Source organism: Mastigoproctus giganteus, chromosome 6, assembly GCF_048544385.1.
Source record: "Mastigoproctus giganteus isolate SK-2022 chromosome 6, ASM4854438v1, whole genome shotgun sequence".
In the NCBI taxonomy this organism is placed as follows: domain Eukaryota; kingdom Metazoa; phylum Arthropoda; class Arachnida; order Uropygi; family Thelyphonidae; genus Mastigoproctus; species Mastigoproctus giganteus.
The window spans coordinates 177,862,688-177,879,849 of NC_143580.1; the positions used below are offsets into that span (position 1 = coordinate 177,862,688).

Here is a 17,162-nt window from a genome sequence, read left to right on the forward strand (position 1 = left end):
GGGTAAAGTACCTGCCCGGCAACCCAAAGGTTGCGGGTTCGATTCCTGCCTCGGGCTTGGATCAAAGTACTGCAAAAACCTTGGGAGGTGCAATATGGCCACAGAAGCCGATGCGCCAACAACTACCAAATCAAAAAAAAAAAAAAAAAAAAACCTAACACTGCCTCGATAGCATCAGCAAATATTCTTGCACCCTTTCTATTTAAGTGTATCCCATCCCTGTAGAAGCAATCTCTCTCTCTCCTGTTAACAAGTACAGTCCAGGCTGAAAAAAATTCTACCCCTTGAGCCTTGCACAGTCTTTCCAGGGCCGAATTGATCGACAAGGCTCTCATCACATACTCCCTCCTATCGAATTTAAAGCTGATTGAGCAGGGCAAGGTTTCTCAAAATGGAAAGTAGAATGCAATGTGCTATCATCGGCAAAACTATGAATTGGATTTCCAGTCAGTGGAAGAAGGACATTAATATACAAGAGGAAAAGAGTGGGGGAAAGAACTGAACCTTCGGGGACACTGGCATTAGTGGAGAAGTTAGACGACAGAGAGCTATCTATCATCACTCTTAGTGAGCGATCAGAGAGAAAACTGGATAATCGTTTCTAAAAACAGTTGGCATACTATAAGATGAAGCTTGTTGAGAAGTCCTTTATGCCAAACACTATCGAAAGCCTTTGAGATGTCAAGAGAAACTAGTTGTGTTTCACTGAACCTTTCCATTGAATTAGTCCATAAATGGGTAACATAAGCCAGAATATCTCCAGTGGATCGACACTGATGGAATCCATACTGGCGATCGTTGATCAGACGGAAGGTTTCTAGGTAGTTTAAGAGTTGGCGATTAATTGATTTCTCCATTACTTTAGAAAAAGTAGAGGTAATTGCAATGGGACGATAATTGGATGGGAGAGATTTGTCACCCTTTTTAGGAACTGGCTGGATATGAGCAAATTTCCAAGCAGAAGAGAAAAACACCTTTGGAATAAGAAAGTGAAAAAACGTGGCAAAGAATAGGAGTAAGTTCAAGAGCACAGGCTTTGAGAACAAGTTGAGAAATATCATTGGGACCTGGAGTTTGCTTAGCATCAAGAATCATCAAAATCCTTCTGACATCCTTTTAATGGAAGACCACAGGAGGCATTGAATGGAGCATGTTCGGAATGGTGGGAGGTGTTTTACCAAGATCATTAATATATGAGTTGGAAGAAAAATGGGATGCTAGCAGGTCAACTTGATTCTTGGCTGAAGTTACAACAGATCCATCTGGTTTGGACAGAGGTGGGAGCAGAGATGGACAAAAGTTGCGGCCAATAGCTTTTGCAAGAGACCAGAATGCTCGGCTACCATTAGGGCAAGAAGCAAGTTTACTACTCTTAGCTTGTTCAAACTCTAGTTTGGACTGATTAATAACTGCTTTTCAATTGTTGCGAGCTTTGGTGTAGGCAGAAAATGAAACTGAAGAATTAGAAACAAGCCAATTACGATATGCAATGTTCTTCTCTTGAACAGCCTTAGTACATTTATTGCAAAACCAAGGTTTAGATAAAGGATGACATTTTAAAGTGGAGTGTGGGATAAAGAATTCCATTCCTGCAAGAATAATTTCACTGACACGATCTTGGCAAATAGTGACATCAGAAGTTTTGAAACAGTAATCCGACCAAGGAAAAGAAGAAAAGAAATCTCGCAGGTTATCCCATTTTACATGCTTGTAATGCCAAACAACATGGGGTTTTGGAATAGCCATGAGATAAAGGCTCCATTGGAGAAGAAACAATCACCAAGTTGTGATCTGAAGTGCCTAAAGGACCTCTCACTTCGAACTTGTACTTAGAAGGGTTGTTTGTGAAAAAAAGATCAAGCGTATTGGCTGTATGATTAGGATTGTCTGGTATTCTTGTAGGTAGATGAAAAATCTGTGCTAGATCATTAGTAATTGCAAAAGCCTCAGTATCTCAACCTGCTGGGTCGGTGTGACTAGAAAATGGAAGCCAGCTGGAGTTGTGAACATTAAAATCACCAAGGAAAATTACCTCACTGTTAGGAGAGTTGGACTGGAGAAAGTCAAGTTGCAAAGAGTAGAAGTCAAAGAGCTCCAAGTGATTAGTCGAGTTGGGAGAACGGTAGAGACAACAGATGAATTTGACACAATGAGGTAGAGAGATTTTAAGCCAGAGAAAATTGAAAAGAGGAGATTCCAAATTATCAAGTCTCCGACAGGGAATATCCAAACAGACATTTGCACAAGTACCACCTTTGAGGCGAAAGGAATCATACACCAAATAATTTGAGCAACTGAAATGAGCAGTAGTTGAATCAACCGATAACTGAGATTCTGTCAAAAAAAGTACACGGGGTTTGGCAGACTGCAAGTGGAAATGGACATCGTTGAGATCGGAATTGAGACCACGTAATATTTGTGAAACGAATTAGGAAGTGTTTTGGAGGTTTAGATCTTTTTGCAGATAAGATTGATCTATTAGTTTGGCAATTCATTGTGTATTCAATAATTAAGAAAAAGTAGGTGGGACCTGCTGTATGAAGCAATGAAATTTTTGGATATGGCGTACACATGGTAAGAATAGATCCAGATCATTGATATAACGTGGCCTTGACAATGCCATGAGATGAAGGCTTCATTGGAGAAGAGACAATCACCAAGTTGTGATCTGAAGTACCGAAAGGACCTCTCACTTCGACCGCATACTTGGAAGGGTTGTCTGTGAGAAAAAGATCAAGCGTGTTGGCTGTATGATTAGGATTAGCAAGAGTAGCAAATTACAGTGTTTGGAGACTAGGCACCAGCGAGGTGATCTGATAGAGGTGTATAAAGCCTTGAATGGTTTGAGCATGCTCAGTGCCGATGGGATTCTTCCTCTTGCTCAGAATAATCACCTGAGAGGCCATAAATTCAAATTGAGGATAGATGTGCGAAAATTTGCCTTTAGCCAGCAGGTAGTTGTTTGGTGAACAGACTTCCATCCCTTGTTGTGGAAGTTGATAGCCCAAATAAATTTAAGGCTCAGCTGGACAGGTATTTTGAATGAATGGAGGGGTGAAGTGGAAGTTTATTTTTTATTTTATTTTTTTTTTTTTGGCTGATGCTGCATAAGCTTGCTTTCTTGCATCATATGCCTATACTAATAATGCTAATTATACACTAGCTGATCCGGAAGCCTCTTAGAGAATTACCAATAGGTTCGGTCTGGTGTACTAACTAACTAGTGGCCGGCCTGCGAACACCGTTTTAGAGCTGTACCCTCGAAATGTAAGGAATAGTGGATCTCGCCACGATGTTCATCATAACCTCCAAAGTCATCAATCATACTGCATGATGGAAGAGATAGGGAAGGGTTGACTGGAACTTAGCTCTAGAGACTAAACATGGATTCCACCACTTCAAGCCTCCAATAAGCAAAGTGGTGGTATTGCACCGGTTGATGAGAGTCATCTACCACCTAGTATTGTCTGGTAACATAGAGGGGCGGGGTTCCTCCATGTGGTGTGGGTGCCACACCTCGACCCCTGCTTACGTTGGTTCACACCTGGGTGGTCACCCACCATGTACTTGTGCATGGATGTTATACCCAGGATTACTAAAAGTCCCACCATTGTGAAGGTGCAAGCAAAGGATTTGGCTGTCAAAGACTGTCCGGACTTCACCGAAATTGGGTCCACTTGTCTTGAGTGTCACCCGAATATCAGTTCTATCAGCGTTTTAGACCCTCAGGTAGAAAGTACAGCTTGTCAGGCATATCTGAGAGAATGTCTGTGACAAACTCAAGGACCTGGAATGCACTGGGGTTAGAAGATTTACTACTGTGTGGCCCTAAACAGTACTGGAATTTTTCTTATAATAGCTATGTAAGCAAGTGGTAATCTTTGAGAAGCTATTGAAAAAGTGGAAATCATGCCGATTTGATGAATAGCATTGTTTCACAGCACAATGAACTGTATTCGGCTAGACACAGTGGATTAACATAAATGATATCGCGTGTCCACACCAACCTCTCCTCAGTTCTATATTGGAATGATGATAGATGACTCTCATCAACTGGTGCAATACCACCACTTTGCTTATTGGGGACTTGAAGCGGCAAAACCCATGTTTAGTCACCCGATCAAAGTTTCTGGCATCCCCCACTCCCACACCTCCTTCAACCCATTCACGGTACTGAGTACTGTAGGTTATGATACCTTTTGTGTTTGGGGTTTTCACAAAAAAAAAAGACAAAGGCAGCACATTAGAAGATACAATTAACCCCCAATTCCAAGTCTGTGACTTGCAAGTCACAGACTATATAATAAATATAGTCTATGAATATATTTAATAAATATTTTGATGCCTTTCCCTGTTCAGTACTATTGCTGGGTTCGTATAAAGTCTCCAGTAGTTACCTCAAATTTTAGAATTTGGTTGGTGAACTAAAATACAATATTCTCTGCAGTATTGCTCTGAAAATAAATTGCTTTTGAAGGTTATCAGTAGCAAGAACCTATCATCCATAACTGATGCTTGTCTTGATATTGTTCCCAGTCAGCCTGTTCTCATTATATGCCTAATTTTGTTGATCTTATTGACATCTTGCAGTACTGGAATCTCAATTATTGTATGGCGGTTCGAAATAAAATGTTTTAAGCATTTTAAGTTCATTTTCTATTCTTTGTGTATACTATTTAAAATGATATTTTATTACTTAAAAATTCAATTTGCTTTAATCATGAATTGGAAAATTCCATGGATGTTATTCGTAAAGATTGATACTAGTTATTTACACTCTTTATATCCCATTAAAATCACTTATTAGATGTATGTAATATAAAACTTAGTGACCAGTTTCTGAGCTGCTTTCTAACTTGTTAAAATTGCCCATACATTCTCCTTCTTTGTCATTTAATATTGTTATTGAATGATCCATTCCAAAGATCGTATATTTAAGGTTGGATCAAAATGTTCAGTGACCATTGCAAAAAAAGTAATTTTATTCAGTGATATTTGAATGCATTGTTTAATATTCTTTAATATGGTTTCTTGCTGTTGCAACCACACCCTTTTCATTGTGAACGCTAATGATAATACCATTTTTGGAATACTTCTTTTGGTAGAGTGCTGTGTTTGATTGGATCCCTTTTAATTGACTTTTTATCTAATTGAAATTGTTGTCTTTGATGTTATGTTTAATTTTGGGAATAGCCAAAAGTTGCATGGTACCAAACCAGTTGATTAAGTGGGTGAGAATGGTTTTATTGTTAGGCCTGACTAGCCCAGTGGTCAGGAGCGAGAGTGCATAGCAGGCGTTTCTTGAGTGGACCGGGGTTCAAGCCCGTGACTCTTAAATACGATAAATATCTGTATTGACAATTTATTGTGAACTCTACTGACTTGGTTGTCGTGCCAGAGTATAAACAGAAAATTTAAAATTTAAAATATTGCTGGATGGCAAGTGACATTATATCAAGTCTATCAGCAATTTTTTTAAATTTCTTGGTTATAGGCTGCATTAAGAGTTGCACCTTGTGGAACAATTCTATTAACACCATTTTTGTCCCCCCTTTGTCAAAAATTACAGTTATTGTGAAATTCAGATCTTGTGATTTTGAGTGGCACACTTTTTTTTTTTTTTTAATGAAAACATGAAAGGTATCAAAACCTAGGGTACTTAGTATCGTGTATGGGGGGGGGGGGGGTACGGAAACTTTGCTCTAGAGACTAAACATGGTTTTCACCACTTCAAGCCTCCAATAAGCAAAGGGGTGGTATTGCGCCGGTTGATGAGAGTCATCTACCACCTATTTCTTGTCCTCTGAAACAACTTGAATCTTTTTTTTTTTTTATATTTGCAGCATCATTTCTGTAAACAACTGCATCAAGTGTTTCATGTTTCTATGGCTAATTTTTGAAGTTTAGAACAAAATTTATTGTTCATCTGATTTAAATTTTGTCATTTTCAGAACATTTTAAAAATGAGAAAAACAGAAGTTTACTCAAAGCAGCTTTCTTCTAAGCTGACCTGTAACAAAAAAAATTAAAGCTTTGGTGGGTTCATTCTAAAATGATGTTGATGTATGCTCCACTCACAATCTTATATTACTGCATATTCAAGAATTATAAGCTTGTTTGTAGAACTTGGTGAACAAACCCTGTTTCTCTGCTGGCTTTTTTGTTTAGGATATTTTTGTTAAAATTTTCTCATAAAAATTTTTTCCTTTGACTTCCCTTTATTAAAATCCCAAATTTTGAAGATACTTTTTATTATATAGTGATTTGCACTCAATTACATGTTCTGTGAATGTACGATTTTTTTTATTTATTTATGTTTTTTGAAACATGTTTTCTATGTAAGCTCATGTGATCTTCCCATTTTTTTGCCCATCTTCCTAACACTTTTCAAAGTCCTGCATTAATAAGTGTTTTTTTTTTTATAAATTGTCTTCTTGTTAATAGAGATGTCACATCCTTTTTAACTCATTTCCTATTTTGTTTATGGGATTGAGAAATACTTCTAAACCATATACTTTTTTACAGTTTCTTATTTTTTCCCCAAACTCCCTGTAATGTATATTATGGATGTTGCCTTTCTATAATCAGATTTTTATCTTTCACTTGCATTTACTCTACTTGTGAATTTGTCTCTAGTTTTATCTATTAGTTTCCTAGAAAACCATTCTTCGGTAATATATTTTTGTAATTAATATTTCTTGCACTATTTTGAGATGTTGTTGGAAATTGTAAGACATCTCTTGAATAGAATTTTAGTAATTAAAGTTTGAATATTGGCATTATGAATTGAAGAGAAATTCAAGTATCTAACTGTATTTCTCTTGTTTATACATATATGATATGTTGCTGTCTTTATTTAAGTTAAACATCCAAAATGGTATCTGGTGATTTTTCGCTATTTCTTCTTTGAACTTTAATGCTTGCATGTAAGTTATTTGTACAGGCATTGAAATTTCTAAGTTATGTCTCTCCACATTCCTAAATCAAGAATATATCATCCACAAATCTTATCTGAAGATATGCTTTTAAATGGACACCCATAATAACTTTGATTTTGAAAATTTTCAATAAATGTATTAACTATTATTGGTGAGAATGAATTTCCCTGCTAAGTCCAGATTTTTAGATGTAGAGTAACCTGGTTCCAATATCCAAACCTACAAAAACTGAACAAAAAAAAATGTAGAGTAACCTGGTTCCAATATCCAAACCTACAAAAACTGAACAAAAAAAATGCAAAAATTGGGGAGCCATATGCAGGATTATTCAAAAAGAAGGAAACACATCAAAAAGTGCAGCAGAATTTAATTTGTATTATATCTTTTATCGTGTTTGTTTTTAATTAATAATAGTAAGTTTCTGATTATTCTCAATATATCTGGGGCCATTTTTTGTTTTAATTTCAACAAAGAAATTGCAGGTTGCACTCTTGCTTGTTCATATCCATGGGTTTCTAATGGATATCCCTGTTCGAGAATTATGCTAAAAAGATCTGTTGACACATTTTTGATGATACTTGGTTTTTTATGGGATCCTTACTTCCCATCTAATTATTTCTTTACTAATTCTATTACTTCTTCAGTAGGTATGTTCATGAACATGTGTTCACACCTAAGCTAGCTAACAAAGTGGAATTAATTTTATTTTCTTTAATTGGGGTTAATATGTTGACCAGCCATTTCACTAAATTTTGCACCCGACTATCTGCTTCTGAATAACTACTGAATTGATTTAACACCTTATGGATTTTTTATGTTTCCAAAAAGTATGGAGCTTAGCTGTTAGTAGGTATAATGAATTTTTTTTTTTTTTTTTTTGTAAATAATGTTCCTATCATATATTTTTTTTTCTTTTGTGAAATTATTGCCTTGTTTTACTGTTCATCAGGTTTTTTAAAAATTTTTTTCTAAAAATAATTCCATTCCTTAATAAATTATTGATTTTATTTATGTATTCTGTTCTACTGTTAAGTACCTTAGTGTTGCATGTATTTTCTTTGTTAATTATCATCAATTTATTAAGGGCAACCTCATTAAGGACAACCTCATCTTTTCCCATAATATCTGATTTGAGTTAAACTTTGTTTATAATTATTTAATCTTTGTGTCCCATATATAAAAAAAAAAAAAAAAAAAATCATTATATGCAATTTCTGCCATCTGCCTGCAGTACTTTAAGTCTAATGCTAATACATTTCCTCTTACTCATATGAAACACTTGGTTACAACCCACAATTGAATTATTTTTGTTCTCTTTTTAACCACTGTTTTCTTGTAGACTGGTTTTTCAGATCAGATCAGTTTACCATTTTGCTAATCATTTTGACAAGAATACAATTGTCATCTTATTTTAGAAGTTGTGTGCTCAAACCATAGTCAGCTGAAACATGTGCTGCTAAATCAAGCCTAACAAGGGATTATTTCACGAGTAGTTTTTATTGGTTAGATTCTTGTTTTATAAAGTGACTTTTGTGACAAATACCTTTATTAAATGTATTTCAGCTTGGTCATATTTCCATTTCACAGTTAGCAACTTGTTCTTTTCTAGTGTTATAGCTCAGAAGCCAGCAACTGTTTAGAAGGATGAGTTAGATTTATCCTGATGTGGGGAAGGGACACTTGTATTTTTCAAAAGTGGTGTGCATTTGGTGAATGGTTAGTTTTAAATTAAATTGGCACATAGTTGCACCTTTCTGTCTTTGACATGTGTATTCCTTTTTGAGATGAATACCATATTTTGCCCTCCACCCCATATGATGCTTAGGATTCTTGTGCATTATGTTTAAGATTTTTTTTAGTAAATAAAGTGATTAATGAAATAAGTGAGACCAAAGGTCATCATAAAATGCAAAATGTGTAAAACATCGATACTAAAATAACAGAAGATGGAATATCAAAGCAAACTTCATTGTGGGACCACAACTGTGATAATCCATCTTAATCATAGTATTTTGTACATCTCAGCCAAGAATATGGAGAATTATATATATATATATATATATATATATATATTACATGAAGTAATAAAGTGAGAGACAAAGTGCAAACAGATGGAACTGTAAATATATATAATGTGCCAAAACTAGTAGGAAATAGAAAAATTAAGGTGGAAGATAGAAAAAGAATGTGATGAACCTAAAAGATGCATTGAATTATCCGAAATTGAAAGCTGAATTAGCAGGAAAGAAGCTATAAGGAAGAAAAAAAACGGCAAGCATCAAATAGAAGGTGGGAAAATAATTTGATAGTAAAAATCCTAATAATAAAGGAAAGAAAAATAATGGTTAACATATTTGATGCAAGCTGTGAAATATTGATCCATAATGCAGGTGTTTCATCGGGGGTCTACACCTGATTATGTATCAATAAACTGCCTTTCTATGCTGCCATATAATTATGGAAGATATCTTAAAAGGAAATTTTAAAAGAGTGCAAAAACTGAAAAAGCAGGTTGAAAGCAGTAAATCTTCCATTAAGTAGGGTAGCCCTGACACAGTGTTTGTAATTAAAATTAAGGTAGTTAAAAAGAGATAAGATAAATAAAGTAATGGGTTCTCTTTCTTCCAGTCATGTAACCCCCTAGGGAGCTGTTGTGGCAACTCATGCCCAGAAGTTCACTGATCCTATCCTTCCACCTAGTTGCAGATCTTCCTCTGCTTCACCCCCCCCTTCCATTATACTCTTCAACAGAAATTTTCCCTCCTTGCTGTGTGTCCAAAAAAATTAAGTTTTCTTCTGTTGATGCTATGAAGAAGAATTTAGGCCTGCCAATTTTATTCAACACCTACTTTATTTGTTCTTCAGTCAAGGTAAGAAACATACAGTATTCTCCTGTAACACCACATTTCAAATGCCTCAATTTTCTTCCTGTCAACTCTTTTCAGCTTCCATCCTTCACATCCATAAGTGGCACCTGGAAAAATTAACAAATCGATGATTTTAAGTTTCATCTTTAGGGGCTTAATCTCTCCATAATTTCATCAGATCAGTGACCAACATTTTAGCAATTGTCTGTCATCTCTTTACATCATTTGAACAGTCACCATCTACTTTTTCGTGACTCTAAGTAATCAGATTCATCAACTTTTTCAATATCTCCTACACGTTATTGGAACCAAGATTATCACCATGATTTTATTTTTACTCACATTCAGAAACAGTCCATTTTTCTTACTTGCTTCCTTCTTCACATATTCTCCTCAGAGTTTCTTTAAGATGATCCTTGGAATTGCAAATTAGCATAGTAACATCTGTATAATGAAGATTGTTTATCTTGAATTCCAATTCTGATGCCAGTGTCCAAAGCTTTACGCATAATATCTTTGGTATAAAGATTAAAAAGATGAGGTGACAGAATGCAGCTCTGCCTGACACCCTTACTGATTTTAAAAAAGTCTATTTTCCCCATGTTGGTCCTTACAGATCTTACAGCTTAATCAGCTGAATTATGTGGATTGGGAATCCCATAGTCATCGTATTCCATAGCATTTGATTGTTGAACACAATCAAATGCTTTTTAATAATGTATAAAACACAAAAAGACTGGAACATTGAATTCTTTGCATTTTTCAATAATCAGTCCTAGACTAAAGATCTGATCTCTGGTTCCTCTGCCCTTTTTGAAACCTGCTTGCTCTTCTGACATTTCTTCTTGAAGTTTCCTTGAAATTCTGTTTAATCTGATTTTAAGAAGAATTTTGCTAGCATGGGAAATTAGGCATAAGGGCATCCATAAGATTCTGTGGCAAGAAATTCCATTCTTCCACCAGCACAGATCTTAGCTCACCAAGTGACCGAGGCACCTCCGTAGCCAGGTGGGCAGGAGCAGCAGTGCATAGCACATGCTTCTTGATTTGACCGGGGTTCGAGCCCGTGAGCAACCAAATATGGAGGATACGGAAAGGTCAGGGAATGACCATCGCATATCCCCAGAGCAATATGGCCTTCGTTGCTAATGCTCCTAACAATCAAATAACAACAACAACCAAGTGACCGAGCAGTTGGCTGTCGGCATTCAATACAATGCTCAAGCGTGTCCCACAGTCTTGTAATTTGAGCAAATTTTCAGGTTTACCTTTTTTTTGTTTAGGGAATGAAAACTGATTTCTTCCAATCTGATGGCTACTGTCCCATTTCCCAAATCATTACAATAATTTTATGAAAAAGCTCAGTGCCCTTTACACCTGTAGCTTTAATCAATTCTGCTGGGATTTCATCAATTCCAGCTGACTTGCCACACGTCAATTCTCTGATGGCTTTTTTGATTTCTTCCTTCACTGGAACTGGTTCATGATCGCACTCTTGGAAACGGGGTGGCGGATGGTTAGTGTCAGCAAGTGCTCGGAAGAGCTGCTCACAGTATTCTTTCTACCTTCCTTTAATTGTGTTCTAAAAATTTTTTTTCAGTAGCTTTTTTCTCATTTTTATTTCTTCCCTTAATTTCACTAGTAGAAAATGACACAATAAATATTTAATTGTAATTGAAACAAAACTGTCACATGAATAATTAAATAATGATTCCACTTATACAAGGCTTCTATGCTTCTTTCCAATTACGAATCCGTGGAGCCCATAATTACAGCATCATACATCTTAGTGTTGTTTCGTTTGTTGTAGTATTCAATTTCTTTACACTTTTGATTGATGTAATCCCATTTGTCCTGGCTTAAACAACGCTTGATGATTTTGCTCTGTTTCTGTTACTCTTTGTTTCCATGTACACCGTGGGCTTTTGCAGTTCTCTATTCAATAAGTTTAAAAATGGCTTCTGTAATCTGTGACTTCCTATCTTTTTCCTTTCTCTAATGTATCTATTCGTGGAATCCTTAATAATGTTTTTTGTATTTCCCCCACAGTTCCTGAGGTGGCATTTCTTCGTCTAGTTCTAAAAGAGCTTGAAAATGATTGCTTGTTTTAATTATATAATTGTTGGGAATATTTTCTACATCCAGTCGTCTAGGGAAAACTGTGTTCATGATCATTTTCAACTTGAGAATGATGTGAAGTACCCGATGATCACTGTTACAATCCTGCACCAGGAAGTGTCTTTGCTATGGTAACACTGGAATGCCATCCTTGGTGAATGCAGATGTAATCAATTTGATTCCTTTTTTTATGATGTGTAGAGTCTTCTCTGGTGTTGCTGAAAGCAGGTGTTACATATGACAAGAGTGTTCAGATGACAAAATTCAATAAGGGGAAATTTTATACAACGATGTGGTCACAAAGCAACTGGATGCAAAACATAATTTTGATATGATATAATACAGGTCGACCATCACTAATCTGACAGCGTTGGAACCTGCTAGGTGCTGGATCAGTGAGTTTGCTGGATCACTGGTGGTTATATTAGCACATACAGTTTACCCAACAGCTAACACCTCATCCTACCTTTAATGAACACGTCGACTGCCCAGCTAGTTTAAGAAAAAAATTTCCCAGTAATATTTAGCAAATAATTTGATTATTAATTCTAAAATAAATATTGTAATGTCAGTGTTGTCGTTTTTTCATTTAAAATATCAAAAAAAAGTATTTTTTTTTTTGTGTGTGTGTTTGTATCGTACATATGTGGCCAATAGTTTACTTTATTTTTTGAGAAGCCGTGTCGGCCACATACGTGTGACGCTATTACAGCATGCATGTGAAGGTCGTTTGATTAGTTTATTGCATGCGCGGCGAGTGCTGCAATAAAACTAATTGCGATAAAATAAACTCTCAAACGTCACACTCAGTTTGTCAGTATAGTTTGTGAAAACATGTTCGTTAGCGCACTGTATTATCCACCATATTTTGTTGTGTTTTTCCACAAGTTTGTACAAGTGTGTTGTAAAAAAAAAAAAAAAATCTAAAAAGGAATAGCTAAAAGAAAATTACTTAAATAAGAGGAACTGAGAGAAATTGCTGGAATTTACAATTAAGCAGAGAAACCTCTCACAAATACATTGCTGTTGAGTTTTTTCAGAAGTTCAACTTTATCCGTTATGGACAATGTACGGTGTTTGCGCTTTACGTCACGAGAAGTACTTCCTTTACACATTGAAACCATGGCTGGGACTAAATGTGAGCAGGTTATAATAATAAATGCACAAAAACAAGTATGAATAGCTTGCCAGTGTTTACAAGGTTGGGCCGACAGCTGATGCTGCAACCAATGCCACCAAAACAGTAGCAGCAGGTCGGTGTGCCAACTGGGGAAATTTGAAAATGCATTCAAGCGGTGGTCATCCGGTTCCACCGCTAACCGAATTAGCGGTGGAACCGGATGACCGGTGGCCGGATTAGTGATGGTCGACCTGTACTTGCATTTCAGAAAAGTTTTTGATACTGTTGCACATGGAAGACTGCTGTACAAATTGCAGTGGTACGGCATTAAGAGCAAGTAACTGCAATGGATGAAGGGATGGTTGAGTAGGAGAAGGCAGAGAGTGGTAATAAATGGACACTGCTCTACGTGGACTAATGTTATTAGCAGAGTACCCAAGGGTTCGGCACTGGGCTCATTGTTGTTTTGTGCATTTATTGATGAAGGTAAATCAGGCTTAATGTCCACGTTTGCAGATTATACAAAGGTTGACAGTGTTGTTAATGTAAAGTAAAGACAGTATGCTACTGTAACAAGATCTAGAAAAGTTAGGCTGATGGGCATAGGCTGAGAAGTGGCAACTGAAGTCTAACATTGTCAAATGCACAGTACTCCCTATGGGTAGCAGTAACCCAAGAGAAATGTATGAACTGTGTGGTACTACCCTTAGGAAGGTGGAGAATGAAAAAGACCTGTGGGTAATTGTGCAGTCAGATATGAAGTTCTCTGAGCAGTCCAGATGGGCTGCCAGAGCACGTCGTGGAGTTTTGTCAATGATATATAGGAATTTTGCTAGCAGAGACAAGGTGATTATCCCTTTGTATATAGTGCAATGGTCAGGCCACACCTTGAGTACTGTCTACAAGTCTGGAGGCCTCATTTTAGGAAGGATGTAGAGTTACTAGAATGAGTACACAGAGGGCCAAGAAGATTGGTGATAGGAACAAAGGGGTGCATTTACGAATAAAGGCTTAAGTTCTGCAAGTTGCAGCATCTGGAGACTAGGCACCTGCGAGGTTATTTGATCAAGGTGTATAAGGCCCTGAATGGTTTGAGCAGGTCCAATGCTGACGGGATAATTCCGCTTGCTCAGATTAAGAAACTGAGGGGGGCATGGATTCAAATTGAGGAAAGACAGTTGAAGAATTGATGGGTGGCAGTTTGCCTTTAGGTAGTGGGTAGTTGATTGCTGGAACAGACTTCCATCTGTTTTTGTGGAAGTTGATAGCTTAAATAAATTTAAGGCTGCTTGCTTTCTTGCATCATATGCCTCAACTAATGCTAAAAATGTCAATTTTGTACCTGTTCATTTCATTGATGACCATTTCTGACTTGCCTTCTTTAAAACTTTTTGCATTGCATGTGGCCACATTTACCCTTCTCTCTCTCTTAAATTTAATTTTTCTGGAATCTGGTTAACAGCAGTTTTTGGAGTTGTTTTCGTTGTGTCATCAGATATTTTGGTGGTATGTTATTGCCTGCCACATTTCTGATTTTGAAAGGGGCTGGCTTTAATAATAGGGAGAGTGGTATTGGGAGTTTTGGGTTTGAATATCATGTATCCTTCGAGATTCTAGAGAAGAGAAAGTTCACTGCCTAGAGCCCCGCTTTCTGCAGATAGGCTGATGACAACTGCTTCCTGGAGGTAAAATATATATATGCATAATTCATTAGTTTTGCACTATTTATTTTCTATATCTTCAGTCAATGAATTTATTTATGAAGTTGCACTATTATCCCTCTTCCTCCTTTTTCAATGACTAACAAATGTCCACTATTTTCAATTAATTATTTTTGAATATAATTTAAAAATATTCTCCCACACCTTGCAACATATCCTTATCATTTACTGAAACATATTTTCATGCTGATTTGCACAGTGTTAATCTCCAATGAATGTGTCCCTTTTTAAACGTTCACTCCTGTATTTAAAAATTTAAATTCCTTTTATATAGCATTAACCACTGCATAGTCTTCTGTATTCGTAGAATGTGCTAACCGTCAAATGTTTATCTTAATCTTAGAGCTTAAATACCACACAGACATAAAATATATGTTAAATGAATCCTCTTTACCTCTTCTTCCTTGTGGTAAGATGTATTTTCAATTTATTATACTTTAATCCACCAAATTTTAATAATGCTGAGAGCACATTTTAACACAGCCACCACTTGCAGCTCCACATATAAATAATTTGCGAGTAAAAATTTGGTAAATGTGTAATTTTTTATATCAGAAATAGATAAAGAAGCATGCAAATGGTGGTATAGGGACAGGAAATAAATGGTGATAAAGGAAGGGGAAAGTGAAAAGAGGTGAAGATAGCATAGAAGAAGGAAAGTAAGAGTGTCCATATTGCTCTCATGTTGAATTAATAGCCTTATGAATGGAAGAACAAAGATTAGATAGGGAAGAATTTAAAGGATACTCAGGCAAGCTAGGGGCATAAAGACCCAACCTCTTAGAAAGGGCTCTAGCTGAGTAAGAGAAGAATAAGTTGCCATATGCTTATAATATATAATGTTTTGGAGGAGGGGGGGTGGATTTTTGTTTGTATTTTATATTTTTTTGACTTTATATATTTGACCAAATATATGAAGTCAAAAAATATAAAACAAAGTAATTTAAAATTAGAAAAAAGGCGGAATACAGAGAAATATTCAAATGTGAATAAGATTCCTATTCATAATTGCATTGAATTCATATTCAATTCTTATTCGTAAAGCTTGGGTAAGTCCTGGATTGCTAGCTTGTTCCTATAGTAGGATCGTTATATGTGAACTTAAGTGGAGTGAGAGATATATATACAGTGGATTCCAGTTATTTGGGCAGCTGTTTATTTGGGGCAAATCTTAAAAAAACAGAAACCAATTGAGAAAATAGCCAGAGTTTACTTCGCCTAACTGGAACAGCATGCTGTTTAATTGGAGAAGGAGACCGCAGCATTGGAGATTACCCTACGATTGTCTCTAATGGTACCACATGGTTCCGTCGAAATTCTGGAGGCCACAACCATAAAACTATAAAAACAATTAGCAGTCACCTGTTTATTGGGCTTTTCTGTTAGTGAAATCTATCATAAACGGACAGCAAATTCGATCTTACTGAATTTGCGATAATACCGACAGCTGGAATTCTGTGGGTTATTATGGTGAAATGTGTTTACACTTCCATGAAATCTTCAATCATATAAAAAAATTAATTTTCAGATCTTCTCGTTACTCTGTTCTCACTTGCGCGTATCGTGTTACTTGCAATTTGTGTGTGCCGTGTTCTTTGTTATTGATTGCTTATCTTTTTGCTATTTTAAATTTTAACCCCCGCCCACAAATGTTAGTGAACAGAAATGTCAACTAGTTAGTATGTACATATTACAGTACGTATTAATTATTCCGATTATCACGTTTATTCCTCCGATTTTCGTGTATCATTTCATTTTTTAATTGGTAAGGTAATAAAGGGTAAATTTGTGCTTAATATATCTTTACTTTTATATCCTGTGGATAATATTCTTCCTATTTTTGCTAATTAGAATTGCTGTTTAATAGAATTAAAATTCAATTCATAAACATGATCACAATGACTGGCACTTACTGCACATCATATAGTGAACGGTACTTTACTATGTTGCGTTCGTCGTAACATGATTTGATTGTACAGTGAACCAGTTGTAAAGGGGGGGGGGGGGGGGTACATTGTATTTTTAACTATTTACATGAAACTTTGGATAATTGGGCCAAAATGCACTAGTCCCAATGTGTCCCAAATAACCGGAATGGACCACACACACACACACACACACACACACAGCGATAATGAAACTAAAAAAAAAAAAAAAATCTTGCTGAGATACAACATTGAACAATGTGAAATATGTACACTGTGCAGCCACTTTATTAGGTACACCCCTGCTGTGCACACAAATGGGCATCCCATAATGTTGTAAGTCACATGACCACAGTTGTGGATATAAATGCAGCCGAAAAAAAACATTTCTAGTATCAGTTAAGCATACAAACTGTAACAAGAATGGGGAAAAGCAGTGCTATAATGGACTTCAAACGTGGCATGGTAGTAGG

General features: G+C 36.1%; 1 protein-coding gene across 5 annotated transcripts in view; it reads left to right on the plus strand.

The window, feature by feature from the left end:
• Positions 1-17,162, plus strand: part of LOC150084775 (striatin-3-like) — a 751,872-nt gene that overhangs the window by 283,777 nt on the left and 450,933 nt on the right. The window lies entirely within an intron of this gene.